Genomic DNA, 15,395 nt, shown 5'->3' on the forward strand with positions numbered 1-15,395 from the left:
TTTCTTGCCTACAATGTATCTATCTTTTACCCAGTCCCATAACTTTTATGAACACAGAGTTTTGGAAATTTCAGTATAAATAACTTAAGAACACTCTTTGATGAGCAGGAAAAAAATCTCCATACCTAGAAACAGGAACAGTCTCGGAGTCTACTATATGGAATCATAGAGTGAAGATTTGATGTTACCCAAGGAATTGTATAGATTTTACCTTCAGCTCCTTAGAAGTGAGTTCTGGTTTCTTGAAATAAACAAGCTTATCACATGACTTTTGTTTTTATCCATGAGCCACTTGAAGTTACAGTATAGTCATACTTCTGAAATTTGGGGACAACCTGTATTTGTTTCAGCATCCTAAGTAACTAGAAACAGAAGATAGTAGCCTACATCTCTATGAAAGGCTAGAGATTAAAGGTTATCCACAAGGGTTATAAATAATCAAGCAACAAAATAAAATCTCTGAACACTATAATTTTTGTGGACTTTCCATCTTTGTGATATATATATATATATATATATATATATATATATATATATATATATATATATATATATATATATATATATATATGTATATATATCACATATGTATGTATGTATATTTGAGCTGGAAAATAATAAACTTCTAGAAATTAACTGCAACTGATGACAAAAAGCTTGGCATTTGGATTAACCCTAAGACTTCTCTTATATGTTTCTCCCTGCAGTGAATGCTTGTCTTAGTCACGTTTTATTGCTCTGGGAAACAGACCAATAAACACCATGACCAAAAGCAAGTTGGGGAGGAAAAACTTTGATTCACAGTTCATCATTGAAGGCATTCCAGACAGAAAGTAAAAGGGAACAGGAAGTAAAGTCAAGAGCTGATGCAGAGGTCATGTCAGGTAATATTATGGGCTAGCTACTCATAGGTTGCTCAGACTGCTTTTTCATAGTACCCAGGACCACAAGCACAGAGATGGATAGGATGGACTCTCCTACATCAATAACTAATTTTAAAAACAATTTAAAAACTTGTTGGTACAAGTTTGTACTACAAACTTGTTACTTCAGTCTAATCTTATAAATAAGTTCCTTTCTTTCAGATGACTGTAACTTGTGTCAACTTGACTTAAAAAAAAAAAATTCCCCACCCCATTCTCATTTGTATTCTGTTGTTGTAGTAAAGTTACATTCCTAAGGATGATACTCCCCAGGGTTCTAAGACTTGCTTTGGCAAAGCACAGATTCTGCAGGTTTTTAGATGGACCTTTGATTTCTGTCTGCAGCAAATAAAAACTGATGATGCCCCTGAGAACTAGCAAATTGACAGCTCATGTCTGAAGTAAAGGTACCCTTGTGTATCTCTCCCAGACAGTGAAGTATGTGGAATTCTGTGTGCTTCTCTCTCTCTTTTTTTATGTCCTTTTATTTCTCCAAGCACAAGTAACTACTAATCTGCTTATGGAGATGATAGAGTTACTTGTTCTTGACATTTCATATTAATAAGATCATGCAATAGATTTTTTGGGGGCTAGTTGCTGCTCTTAGTATAATATTCACCTTGTTCACCTTCCTTTCTCTATATTGGTGCCTCATCTTTTTCTGAGGTGGAATAATAGCTGAACAGATTCATTTTCAGTTCTATAGATATTATCTGCAGTGCTATACCATAGTAATTGTGTTCTCTGAGTATATATATATATATATATATATATATATATATATATATATATATAATATCACATTCTCTGATCATTAAAAAGTACACATGTATAGGTATGATATCTCTGTTAATCCATTCATTGGGTTGTTGGCATTGGGGTTGCTTTTAGCTTATACTATTTTTGAATGACACTGCTGAAAACAATTATTGACAAACTTTCTTTGAACATATTTTCTAGTGTAGTTCAAACATAATTAAAGGATGAAATGCAAGATTACAGGTAAAGGATGAAATGCAAAATTACAGGAATTTAATTTTATGTTAACTTCTTGGAGGGATATGTTAAAACACTTTGTAAAATAGCTTCATTGGACTCTACCACAAGCCATCTATGAGAAGTCCAATTTCTTTGTCTCTTAACTATTAATTTTCATCATTTTGATTATATCATTCTGATTGTAGCCATGCTAGATATTATAAAATGGTATTTTTAGAGTTTCAATTTTCATTTTCTAATAACTAAGTGCTTTAAAATCCCTTATTTAATAGATTAGCTTTCTCTCACTGTGATTTTTACTTCTGAGAAAGATCTATTCTCATACTTTTGCCACTTTTTAGTGTCATGGTTCTTTTCCCCATGGAATCACAAAACTTCTCTATCATCATTTGAGACTGTAGCATGTAGCATGCAGGATATATAGCAATCAAATATCATTTCTCTGTATTCTTCATGTTCATTTTAAAATATATATATTTTATTTATTCACATAACTGTCATTGCACACACTTCCCAGCCCTTTCCCCAGTTTTTTATCCAATTACTCCTTCCCTCTGCCTCCAAAATGGTGCCCGTTCTGCCACCAGGCCTCCTCCTTCCATGGGGTCTTGAGTCTCTTGAGGACTTGCCACATCTTCCTCTGTAGCCAGACCAGACAGTCCTCTGCTTTATATGTGCAAGGAGATTCAGACCAGCCCATGCTTGCTGTCTGGATGGTGACTCAGTCTGGGAGTTACCCAAAGTCCAGGTTAGTTGAGACTGTTTGTATTCCCCTTGGGTCAACCTCCTCTTCAGTTTCTTCAACCCTTCCCTAATTCAACCATAGGGGTTCAATGGTTGGGTGTGAGTATCTGCATCTCTCTCAGTTAGTGGCTGGTATGGCCTCTCAACGGACAGCCATGCCAGACTACTATCTGTGAGTACATTATAACATCAGTTATATTGTCAGGCCTTGGTACTCACAAATGAGATGGATTCCAACTTCGGCCAGTCCTGGAACACCTTTCCTTCAATCTCTTCTGTATTTTTGTCCCTGCAAATTTTTTTTTTAGAAAAGAACAATTTTATGTCTAAAATCTTCACTGTATGTCAAAATTGACTGTATGTAAATCCCTCTACTTGAGGCCCTGTCTATCTACTGTTGGTGGACTCTTTGTGTTTGCTCTCCCCATTTTTGGACCTTTTGGCTAAGGTTATTCCCACTGAGTCCTGAGAGTCTCTCACCTCCTGGGTCTCTGGTATTTTCTAGAAGAAACCCAAATCTCATTAAACATCTGTCTATCTATCTATCTATCTATCTATCTATCTATCTATCTATCTATCTATCTATTTATCTATGTCTATCTATCTATCTACCTACCTACCTACCTACCTATTTATCTATCCACCCACCCATCTATCTATCTGTCTATCTATCTATCTATCTATCTATCTATCTATCTATCTATCTATCTATCTATCTATCTACACATATAGATCTATGCACAACTACTATTTAATGAATATTCAAGTCTGTTCTGTCTACTATGTTCTAGGCCTTAGAGGATTGAGTCAAAGTCATGAGGCACAGCAGCAAGTGCATTTACCCTCTAAGCCATCTTGTTATTTCTCATTACATTGTATGTTTTGAAGAATATCCATTTTATTTATTATCAAGTTTAACCTTCCAGTTATGTTTTTTTTCATAGTTATATTGCATACTCCAAGAAGCCAGGATAGACTACACAGTCAAAAATTAATGTCACTCAAAAAATCAGTCTGGCAGTTCTTCAGAAATTTGGACAAAGTACTATATAAGGACTCAGATATACCACTCCTGGGCATATACCAAAATATGCTTTAACATATAACAAGGACACATGCTGCACTATGATCATAACTGCCTTATTTATAATAACCAGAAGCTGGAAAGAAGCCAGATATTTCTCAACAGAAGAATGGACAGAGAAAAAGTGTACATTAACACAATGGAGCACTACTCAGCTATTATAAAGAATGACTTCATGAAATACTCAGGCAAATGAATGGAACTAGAAAATGTCATCCTAAGTGAGATAAGCCAGTCTCAAAGGAATACATGTAATATATACTCACTGATAAGTGGAGATTAGCCAAAAATCTCATGGAATACTCACAATACAACTTACAGACCAGTTGAAGCCCAAGAAGAAAGACAGAAGTGTAAATGCTTGAGTCCTACTTAGAAGGGGGAACACAGTAGCAACAATAGGTAGAGGGAGGGACAGATATGAAAGGGAGAAGGAGGCAGAGAATAAAATAGGGGCAGGATCTGGTATGGGAAGAGAGGGGGTAAGTACAGAGGTTCATAAAATTGAATGGAGGTGTGTAGTTGTGGGAATTGAGTAAATTATGGTAGCTACTAGAGAATACTAGGTGCAAGAGTAGCATCCAATAGGATTGGCATTAGCTGAAATACCCAACTAAGGGGGGAGGGAACGTGCATGTAGAGATTATATTAAGAGATAAGGCACATCCCACATTTGAGAGATGTGGCCACCCACCATATTAAAAATATTAGCACAGGATTGTTGCTGTCTAAAGGAAATGAAGGGGAAATGAATGGGGCAGAGACTAGAAAAGGCCATCCAGGGTCTGCCCTACCTAGTGATTCATCCCATCTGCAGACTCCAAACACAGACAGGATTGCTGATACCAAGAAGCAATTGCTGACTGGAGTTTGGTATGGCTGTTCCTTGAGAGGCTCTGCCAAGGCCTGAAAAATAAAGATGTGAATGCTTTCAGCCAACTTTTAGACTGAATATGGGGACTGACCACAATGGAGGAGTTAGAGGAAGGACTGAAAAGTTGAATGAGTTTTGCACACCCATAAGAAGAACCAGGTATCAATGAACAAAACCCCTTCCCCCAGAGCTTGCAGGAACTAAATCACCAACCAAAGAGTCCACATGGAGAGACCTATGGATCCAGCTGCATATGTAACAGAGGATGGCCTTATGTTGAATTAATATGAGGGGAGAGACTTGGTCCTGTGGAGACTGGATACCCCAAATGTAGGGGAATGCTAGGCAGTGAGGTGGAAGTGGGTAGGTGACTGGGTGGGTGGGGTGAGCTCCCTCCTAGAAAAATAAGGGAGCAGGGATGGCCCAGAAGGTTTGCAGTGGGATGGACCAAGAAGGAGGATAATATTTAAAAGTAAATAAAGAGAATAAGCAATTAAACAAAAATTTTATCTTTAGTTACTTGCAGTTCAGTACCTGTTTCCTGAGATAAAGATGCTGAAAAGTATTTACTTATTTTCTTAGCTAACAAGATTATAAACTAGTTTGTTAGGGTAACCCTTATGATTTTTTATAATTTATAATACTAGATTATATGTTTATGATAGTAATTTATTTTGAATTAATTTCATTTAACTTATGACAACCCTGTTTATTGGCTTGGAAGTATAGAATCATCAACATAATTTTGAAAAATAAAATCCTTTAATAGATTTTTCTTGATGCTATTTTTAAGTATCAATTTACTATCAGTGGAAAGATTTATTCTTAACTGCAATACAACTTCCTTTGTTTACTTGTCTGTTTTGGTAGCAACATTGTGCTTTCTTGATTACTCTAGCCTTGTAGCCATGTTTAAGACATGTAAATTCAAGTCTAACTTTTAATCTTCTTATTATGTTTAGGAGAATTTTGCATTCTGGACAAAACTATTAAACAGTTGAAGGTTATGTTCTGAGGTACAGCTCTGTAAATAAAGAGAAGAAAAGGTGACATATAAGGTGTCATGATACACCACACAATTCATTCCTGCTTCACTTACTCTCACACATATATATATTGCTAGACAGGTAATATATCAAAAAACATAAGGATGAATAGAATAAATTATCTTTAGATATAGAAATTTATCTGGACTCCCTTTCTATATTAACTGGTTTCATTCCACTTATAGACTTGGAAATCACACTTTAGTAATATTACTGAAAAGAGGGGTGGTGTATGATAAATGATATTTTTCAATCTCAAAATATGGTTGTTGTAAGAAAAACCCCTATTCAAAATTAGAGAATTAAAAAAAAAAACAAAAAACAAATAGTGTCAAGGAGTGGTAAAGTACCTGAAGCTACTATATTGAGCTTTAAACCAGAAATTACATGTTTAGGATTCATTCATAAAATAAACAAGCTTATGGTTTTATTAAGCAAATACTCTAAAATACAGTTTATTTAATACAATTATATCTAGAATAAAAATAAATGCTTTTTATTATGAATCCATTATAACTCAAAAAAACTATATTAATTTCTTCCATCACTCAAACACACACACACACACACACACACACACACACACACACACACACACACACAGTATTTGAATGTGATTTAGTTTCAGTGCTGTACAAGTTCCTGTATCTTCAAAATGTTCCTAAAAATTCCCATGTCTGACACCATTAATGAGGCTATGGAGAACTCACAAAAAAAAAAAAAAAAAAAAAAAAAAAATACCTATCATGACTGCCCTCAGAAATACCTAACAAGCAGCTAAAAGAGATGCAGATATTTGCACCCAACCAAATCAACAGAAGCTGCTGACCCCTGTGGTTGAATTAGGGAAAAGCTGGCAGAAGCTGAGGAGGAGGTCCCCAACACATATACAGCAGAAACCTCTATGTCTGGATTCAGTCAGAGAAGACACACCTAACCTTCAAGAGACTAAAGGCCCCAGAAAGTTTAGATGTCTGGAGAGGTTGGTGTAGTGGGGACATCTTAGTGGAGATGGGTGTAGGTGAGTGGGTGGAACTGGGAGGAGGTATGAGATGTTGAACAGTAGGTCTACAAGGAAAATAAAATCTTAAAGGTAAAGTAAAATAAACTAAAAAGCAAAAGAAAACAAACATAAAAATAAAAGAATAGCAGTGCCTAATAATTTTTTGGAGCATTGGTCAGAAACACATTACTCAAAAATGTTATTTCTTCTGTAGAAAATCATAGAATATGATAACTCAATAAAAGTTGTTTTACTTATCAGACTAAGAAACATTAAAGTACAGTTTGAAATGTAGTAATTCTACACACATGTAAATGTTCATTTATAAATCATGATTTTGTTTTGATTTACACTTTAAGGCATTTCTTTTTTTAGCATATCACATTGTTTTGCATTAGGATATATTCATTAACATTAAATAAGTATCTAATAATAACTTTTGAATATTAAAGTATTTTTATCTTCTGACTATTTTAATGAAAAGTAAAGATGGGAATAGGATATTATTCTGAAAACAAGTGGATGTTATTGCTAAATTAATATTTGCTGCATTTTATTAATATGTAAATAATTTTTAAAAGGTAAACATAGTTTATAAAACATATTTATAGTTCATATTGCATCTAGATAAGAGCAATGTTAAGAAATTCAAAGAATACAGAATTTGCAGTAAGGTAAATTCTCAGTTCCTTGGTTAATTGTATTTTGAACAGTTTATACAGACAACTCATAATGCATTCTTCTCACTATATTTTATTTTTATTATACAAAGTCACATTGAAATGAAATGAATACATGCACCATTGACTTTAATAGGATTTTGCACTGCAAGTATAACACACAACCCCAGTGCACTGCACAGATGGATCATATAGGGTAAGAACAGGATGGTTATTACATAATTCTATAGTCATACAATTCAATGGAGAGTCATTTCTAGTAGCTTTTTGTTTTCTTTTGCAGTAGGCAGTAACCTGAATGAAAAGCAGTTTTAACAAGATTTCATGTGTAACATTAATTTTATAATGTCTTGTCTGAGTATTTTTTAGATATGAGAATTTGAAAGCACATTTATCAAGGATTTGTTTGTAAGTACAGTTTCTAAATGATCCTCAGGATATGGTAATGTATCAGATCAGAAATTGAAACCAACTGAATTTCCTATCAGGCTAAAAGTTTTTGAAACCAAAATATGGAATGATAGAGTAAATAATTTAATCATGAAACCAGTATTTATCAAGAAACATTCACTAAACATGTATTTTTATTTAATGCATAGAGAATTTTTAACACATTTTAACCCCTCTAGCTGGAACATGGACAGCTTAGTCCTTTGACTGTAATACAGACCACTGTTTAATCCATGCCTTTAATCCTAAAAAATGACATCTAATTGAGGGGCAGATTAAGTGATGAACCAGAAAAAGATTTGCCAGAATGAGTCAGAGATGTGATATGACCAACTCTCAGGATAATAGGAAAAAGAGACTACTTTTAAAAAGCAGTGAGGAAGAGAGAAATCAATCCAATTCAATTCAGTTCAGTTCTGGGCAGTTCAGTTGAGTGAAGTTGAGTTCTGTTCAGTTATGATCAGAACCGTTAAGTTCAGGGTAGTTCAGTATTTTGTTCAAGGGGCATTTTTTTTCAAGCAGAGCTATTCACAATCTCAGAAAAGCTAATTTCAGTCAGTCATTTTAGACAGAACTTTAAGCCAGAACAAGTTAGTTTAACCAGCCAATAAGAGATCAAAGAGTGCTTGAAGGAGTGTATTGATTCAGCAGTAGGTCTTGGAAGCTAAAACATTCTGGGCCTAGGTTATCACTATTTTCTATAATTAAGGTTCCTCATTCCAAAGAAAAACTATGACTTTAAAAATGCTTAAATCTATGATTGTTGAAAGAAACACATACACTATAAAATGAAAACAGATTACTATTTGGTCTAGTATACAGTAAGCTATCTGTGGTGCCTGCCATAACATCTCATCCAGTAGTATTTCATAGAATTCTGCTTCCCAAAGATAATCTGCAAGACTGAATAAAAGCTAACAAGTTTCCAAGTTACCAAGCACAGTGAGCATAATGGTTTTTAGTTCTCAATTGTTAAAGACTCATGAAACTTTTATTCAAGCATAGTCAGGTGGTTCAACTTATAAGAAGGACTGATAAAAATGTGGAAACCTTACATTTTGAAATTGGAAACATTTTAAAACTATCACATCAAGCAAAGAGGACATATACTTAGGTAAACTTTTGTCAGGCTTTGTTGAGAAAAGAACATGGAAGTTAGAGAGAAAGGAGCTCTTTTATACAAAGGAAGCTGACATTGCTGTTACTGGGAATTGTGCTTGGAATACCATGTTGTCTTCAGAACGCTTTCCTGACCTGTATAGAGAGAAAGGCAACCTCTTGCAGAGAATTGTGTTAAGCTTTCAATTCCCTTCCAACTTTTCATGTTTACGTAAGCACTGTAAGGGCACATGCTCACTCATATTTTCCATCTCTTCTCGCCAATCTCTCATGTGTCTGTTTTCCAAACCTGTCCTCAGAAAAACAACTAATTGGAATTATTCATACAAAAAATGTGGCTCCTGAATTTTCTCCCAAATTCTCACTTTCAGTGGAAAAGTTGTCACCATGAATTTTAATATTAGGCCATGTTGCTAGAACTTACTTTTGGCCATGTTGTTATAGTGTGTATGATTTTGTCTTGTGGTATTTGAATATTTTTTCTTAGATTTGTAAAGCATGGATTCCTTTAAGACTAAAGAGTGATTTATCTCAAATCACATTGCTACATGTGACATTGGCTGAGGGTTAGGCATTTGTACCTGCTGCATATCCCCCAGCTGATGTAAACTAACCCACAGACACAGAGTCTTCATCTCTTCTCTTCCTGATCCAGTTATCTAAATGAAATACTACCCCAGCAAACTATGTTTTCTTTCTGTTTCAAAAACCCATTTTTCTCATCTTCACTAACATATGATCCCAAACAGTGTCAAATCTTTGCACTTTATGTCTCCTTGTCTCCCAATCTCTTTTTCCTACTATGCCAACTGGACAGGTTATTCAATTGTACTTTGAACTATTCCCCATGTTCTCTTTCCATCTGCTGTAAATCTTATTGTATTACACACATTCTGTCAAATTTCTTCGTCTGGAAAATGAAATATCACGTATCTCTCTCTTTAGCATCAATCAATGACTCCACATTGCTGGCAAGATTATGTTACCTGAGGGACAATGACTTTGAAGTTTTCTTCCTCCTTCCTGAAAAGCTACTCCATGGTGCAACCTATTTAAACTGCATGGGCTCACTCCAACTTCTGGACCTGTATACAGAGTCCTTGGAAGATTATTAAAACAGTTGTCTACTTGACAAGGTTAATCTCCAAATTGTGAATAAAGAGGTGACTACAAGTAATTAGTCACATATGTAGCAGAAGATAGCAGTGTCTGGCATCAATGTGAGAAGAGGCCCTTTGTTCCAGTTAGGGCACATTTTTCCAGTGTAGGGGAAGGCCAAGGCACTGAGGTGGAGAGGGTGATTGGAGAGGGAACACCATCATGGAAGCAAGTAGATGTGGAGGGGAATGGGAGTGGGGTGGGGTGAAGGGGATAACATTTGAATTGTAAATACAGAGAGTATCTAATAAAATAAAGACAGATGCCAAAAATATTTATAATGAAACATATCCACAACAGAAGCATTAATTTAAAAAATCACAAAAATGCAAACATTAGAAAATAATGTCATTTTATTGTACAAGACATTTAATAAAGCCATTATGAGTAATGATTACATATAGGAGGCACATGTATTTTATATCAGGTCAATAATACCTGCTGAAAAATATTATTTTTTTATGTGATGGTTCAATGTCTGTTTTTAAATTGATAAATGAGCATAGAACACTTTGGATTAATGAGTGAGATTCACCATTGGTAGCATTGTTGAAAATCCACTCAGAATTTAACAGAAGGTTGTAACAGAATGTCCACATGGAACAATTTTCTAAAGGATTTTGGACTACTTTTTTAACATATATTGTTTATTTACTATTGTAACATATTTCCATTAAGAAAATTTCCACTACATTATGTGTTATTAATATTACAGATGGCTTAAGCAAAGAAGAAAAAAACAGATGACAAAATGAGTAAGTTTATATTATAGTATGTTAAATCAAAATAAATTCATGAAAAATGTTAAGGTCTTCAGTGATTCTTAACTTCGTCATTCCTATAAATATATAAGCTTTAATATTTCAGCATCATTATACTTATAATTACAAAGCTTTAATGTTACTAAATCTATTTACTAGTTCAATACTTACTTCCTAAACTACCATGTCTATGTGGTAAATGTGACATTCAACATATTTAAATAATTCAACTTCTGGTATTGTATATAGAGCTCATATTTCATATGAAATAAAACCAAATTCTATTTGCACGATTTTCTGCTGTAGTGATTTCAATTACCATTTGATAACTAGTTATATCTATGTTCATTGAGTAGGTTCCATTGTATGAAAATGTGTACAAAAGGATCCATGCATATATACAACAAAAATGAAGACCCAGTCATATGTCAGTTGTCATAGCAACATAGCATTGTTTCCCAAGGAGCAAAGTAAATAAGCACTTTTCACATGAAACCTACAATTGTCCTGACACTCTGACATTTCCCCCTGAAGCAAACCCTTAAATCAATAAAAGTTTTCAGAGCAAGAGAAGGGAGCTTCATGATTTATGCACTTTGAGGTCTATTCTGTACAAAAACAGTTGAATGTTCCAAAAAGAACAAATCTGTGGTCAGGAAAGAATCGAATCTTTCCGTCTATCTATCTATCTATCTATCTATCTATCTATCTATCTATCTATCTATCTATCTATCTATATGGAAAGAGGAGGGTTTAGTGTTAATTTTTCTGTACTAATTGTGAGATATTTTTCAATCAGTTAGATCAAGAATGATACTCTGACTCTGTCAGACTTTCTTTATTGATTTTATGGATCTTTACATTGACATTGTTCATGCAAACACTCAAATAACTTAAGTGTAGTGCAACCTAAAGTCAATGAAAGTTTTACAATTCAAAAAAAATGGTGGTTGAATTTGGAAAGAATCATAGTTAATGTTTCGGCTAATCATCTCAGACTTCATATATATGTGTATGCCAGTGCATGTGCATGTGCATGTACATATATGTATTACATAGATTATATCATTTATTCTATGACATACCAATGTCACATATCAATCATAAAATCATATATCAAAAATGCCATATGTATAATTATAACTATTGTTAGAAAACAATACATATTCATTTTTATTGTGAATATATGGCTTGTTTGTCTGCATGTAAGTGTGCTCAAATCTCCTGGCCACACAAGTCAGAAACTGGTGGTGAATCTTCTGGAATTAGAGTGAGTGAGGTTTTAAGCTGCTTTATGGGTGCTGGGAAATGAACCTGACCTAAGCGTTCTTAACATCTGAGCCATTACGTCAACAGCAGTGTAGACAATTTCTAAAGGAAATATGACTTCTTATGATTTACATATATAACATGTCAAGCTCAGTTTCCAGTTTATCCGGGTTGCCAAATAGTGTTACAACTTACAGTACCTTGTGTTGTTATGAGTTACAACCTTTTCATTTTCTCCTTAGCAAAACTTTATACTTAAACTAATACATTTTCACGGATTGAAAGCTTGTGCACAGGTAATACCAGATCAATCAAAGCAAATGAAAGCCACCATCTCATCTTTACTTTCTACTTTTCTCCTTACATAAGTAGTAATAAGCAGCTACTGTGAGTCTTAATCTGGATTGTCAAATTGACTGGATTTTAAATCTCTACTATATCTAAGAGTGTTTTTAGGGAAATATTGTTGGAGTAGAAAAGCCTACCATGAAAGTGGATGGCATCATTCTGTGAATGGGGGTTGATGACTGAAAGAGAAAGGAGAGAGGAAAGGGTCTGCTTCCTGAGAATGGGTGCCATAGAAACAAAAGTCTCCTGTAGCCAAAACCATTGCCTCCTTGCCGTGATGTGCTATAGTACCTCACACCTTTACCCACCATAAAGCCTTCTCAGCAAGATGCTTTCTATGTCTATTCTCCCAGCAATACAATAAGAGATTACCTCCAAGATATTTTATTACTTTTCATCTTAGCCATGTTTTCCCCTGAATTTCATGGGTAGAGATAAATTCCAATTGCAATTAAATATGATACAATAGTGCTTAATTGTATGTATAATATGTGGAATATGTATAATATATGGAATATGTATAATATATGGAATTTATAAAACAATCATATGTACATATATGTATATATGCATATATTTTTGCTGTATGCACACACAGATATTTCAGTTAAAATGATTAAGTTTTCAGTTTAGAAAATATATGCCCATATAAAATCTTCAGCTAGTCAAGCTTTTAATAAGCAATTTTAAAATGATGCCATTTTCCTTCCAATTTTTTTTTGCTGGTTTTAGCGTTCAATAAAAGGAATCTACTGAAAAGGCAAACAGAAATGTAAAACTCGTCATATCCTATACATTATGACCATAGATTTATGAAATCATTTACTCTTGTTTGTATTGGAAATGAACTTTTCCTTTCCCTTACTTTGACTAAAGATGTGGTGAGTCTATTCTTAGATTTCGTCAGGAGATGAATGTTCATCATGTATGAAACTTACAGGTGTTCTGATATTTTTTCTCTTAAGAGAGAATTCAGCATCAAAATAGACAGTTGATATGAATTTCTTGGATAAGGACTGAACTGTGGTTTTCAATTTAAATCTGTTTTGTAAAACTCAGATGAAAACACAGCCAAAAAGTAAAACTGGTAAAATTTTAAATAAAACCCTTAAATATAAGAAGGAAAAATGGGCTGTGATAGTTGGAATCAAGCGATAACTTTGTTTTTACAAAGGAGGCAGTCCTTTTATTCATAAATAGAATTAATTTCTTAATATTTTGAGATATATGCTTAAAGAAAATATGAAGAAAATTTACATTTACCAGTGCCTATTTTCTGGGACAGGGTTGCATATGTAGCCTTAACTATCTTAGCTTGCATACAGATCCACCTATTTTTGTTTCTTGGATAATAAGACTAAAGTTTGGGCTAAGATGCTTGGCTTAATTGATTTGTTGTTGTTGTTGTTGTGGTTGTTATTGTTGTTGTTGTTGATGATGATGATGATGATGATGATGATGATGATGATGATGATAGTGATGTTTTGTTATTTTGTTGTCAAAAGTGATTGGTGTATTTGCCTGCATGAAGCTTATCTAATCACTGCCATTGTATCATAGCAGAAATAACTTAAGGCAAAATTTGAGTTATACTTAATTTTATCCTCACTCTACAGTATATAGCAAAATAAAAAATATCATTTTTAGCTCTAACTTTGGTAGCCACATATAATATCCAGCTCTTTCAGATGTTTTCATTCTTAAAAATATTTTTATGTTAGTATGTTGAAAAATGTTTTCTATTATGAGAAAGCAAGGGAAATGGAAAGGTAAGGCACAAAAATGCATCAAAGGTCAGCAAACCAAGCACTAGTTATAGCACCTGACAAATGCTCCCTTCCTTCCTTCTTTACTTCCCACCCTCCCACTCTCTTTCCCTTGCTACCTTTTTTCTTCTTACCTTCCTTCTCTTCCTCCCTCTGTTCATCTCTCACTCCCTTTATCCTTCCATACATCCTTCTTCTTTCCTCATTTCTTACTCCTTGCCTTCTTTCTTTCTGTCATTTCTTCTTCCTTTCCCCTCCATTTCTTTCTTTCTCTCTGTCTCTTGTCCTCCTTCCTTCTTTCCCTCATTTCTTCATTTTTTCTTCCTTCTTTTTTTATTTCTTCCTTGCCCTTCCCATTCTCCCTCCCTCCCTCATTTGCTACTTCTTTCTTTCCTCACTTTTTGGGTTTCCTTTTGTAATTTTCCAGGTAAACCAATGATATTATCTGGCCTTATCAATCTTTTATTACCTGGTTAGGAGGGGGCAGTGTTTGAAAGTAAAATCAACATAAAAACTCATATGCAAGACATTAATTTTAAAAACAAAATGCTGTAAAAAAAATGAATCAGGAAGAGGAGCAGCAGCAGCTACAACCAAACCAATCTGATAAGCTTGAGTGAGAACCAAGACAATGTGAGTGAGGAAATGCCAACAAAAAAAAATTAACAATGGACTAGAGGTAGATGTAGCCTCAAAAGTCTAGCATATTACTATGAGAGTCACCTTTGATGAGTCTTAGAACCACCAACATAGCTTTCCTCTAATTTAACCAGAAAACTCCACAATGAAATACTCTAGTCACCAGGGTTAATTAAACTTGGGTAATTTCCTTTGCAAAATCAAAGTCAGGTGAAGAGTCCTATGGACCTTCACAGTACAGGAAGAAAATCACATTTATAGAGTGATAACAATTTCCTGTTGCCTAAAATGTTCAATGACATCACTATATTTTCTCTCTGTGATCTAAAATAGGACATTGTTCTTGACTTTGCACATTGAATAGGCAGGCAGTAATTTGTTGCTTCATATAGATTCTTGTTTTCTTTGAGTTATTTTAGTTGTCCCTTCTCATATTATTTTTCTATGTGAAGCCTCTGTGACAAACCACCAATAGCACTTAGCATATAGTCATCGCTATATATGCCTTGTGTTCACAAACTAAATTATCCTC

This window comes from Micromys minutus, assembly GCF_963924665.1.
Source record: "Micromys minutus genome assembly, chromosome: 24".
NCBI lineage: Eukaryota > Metazoa > Chordata > Mammalia > Rodentia > Muridae > Micromys > Micromys minutus.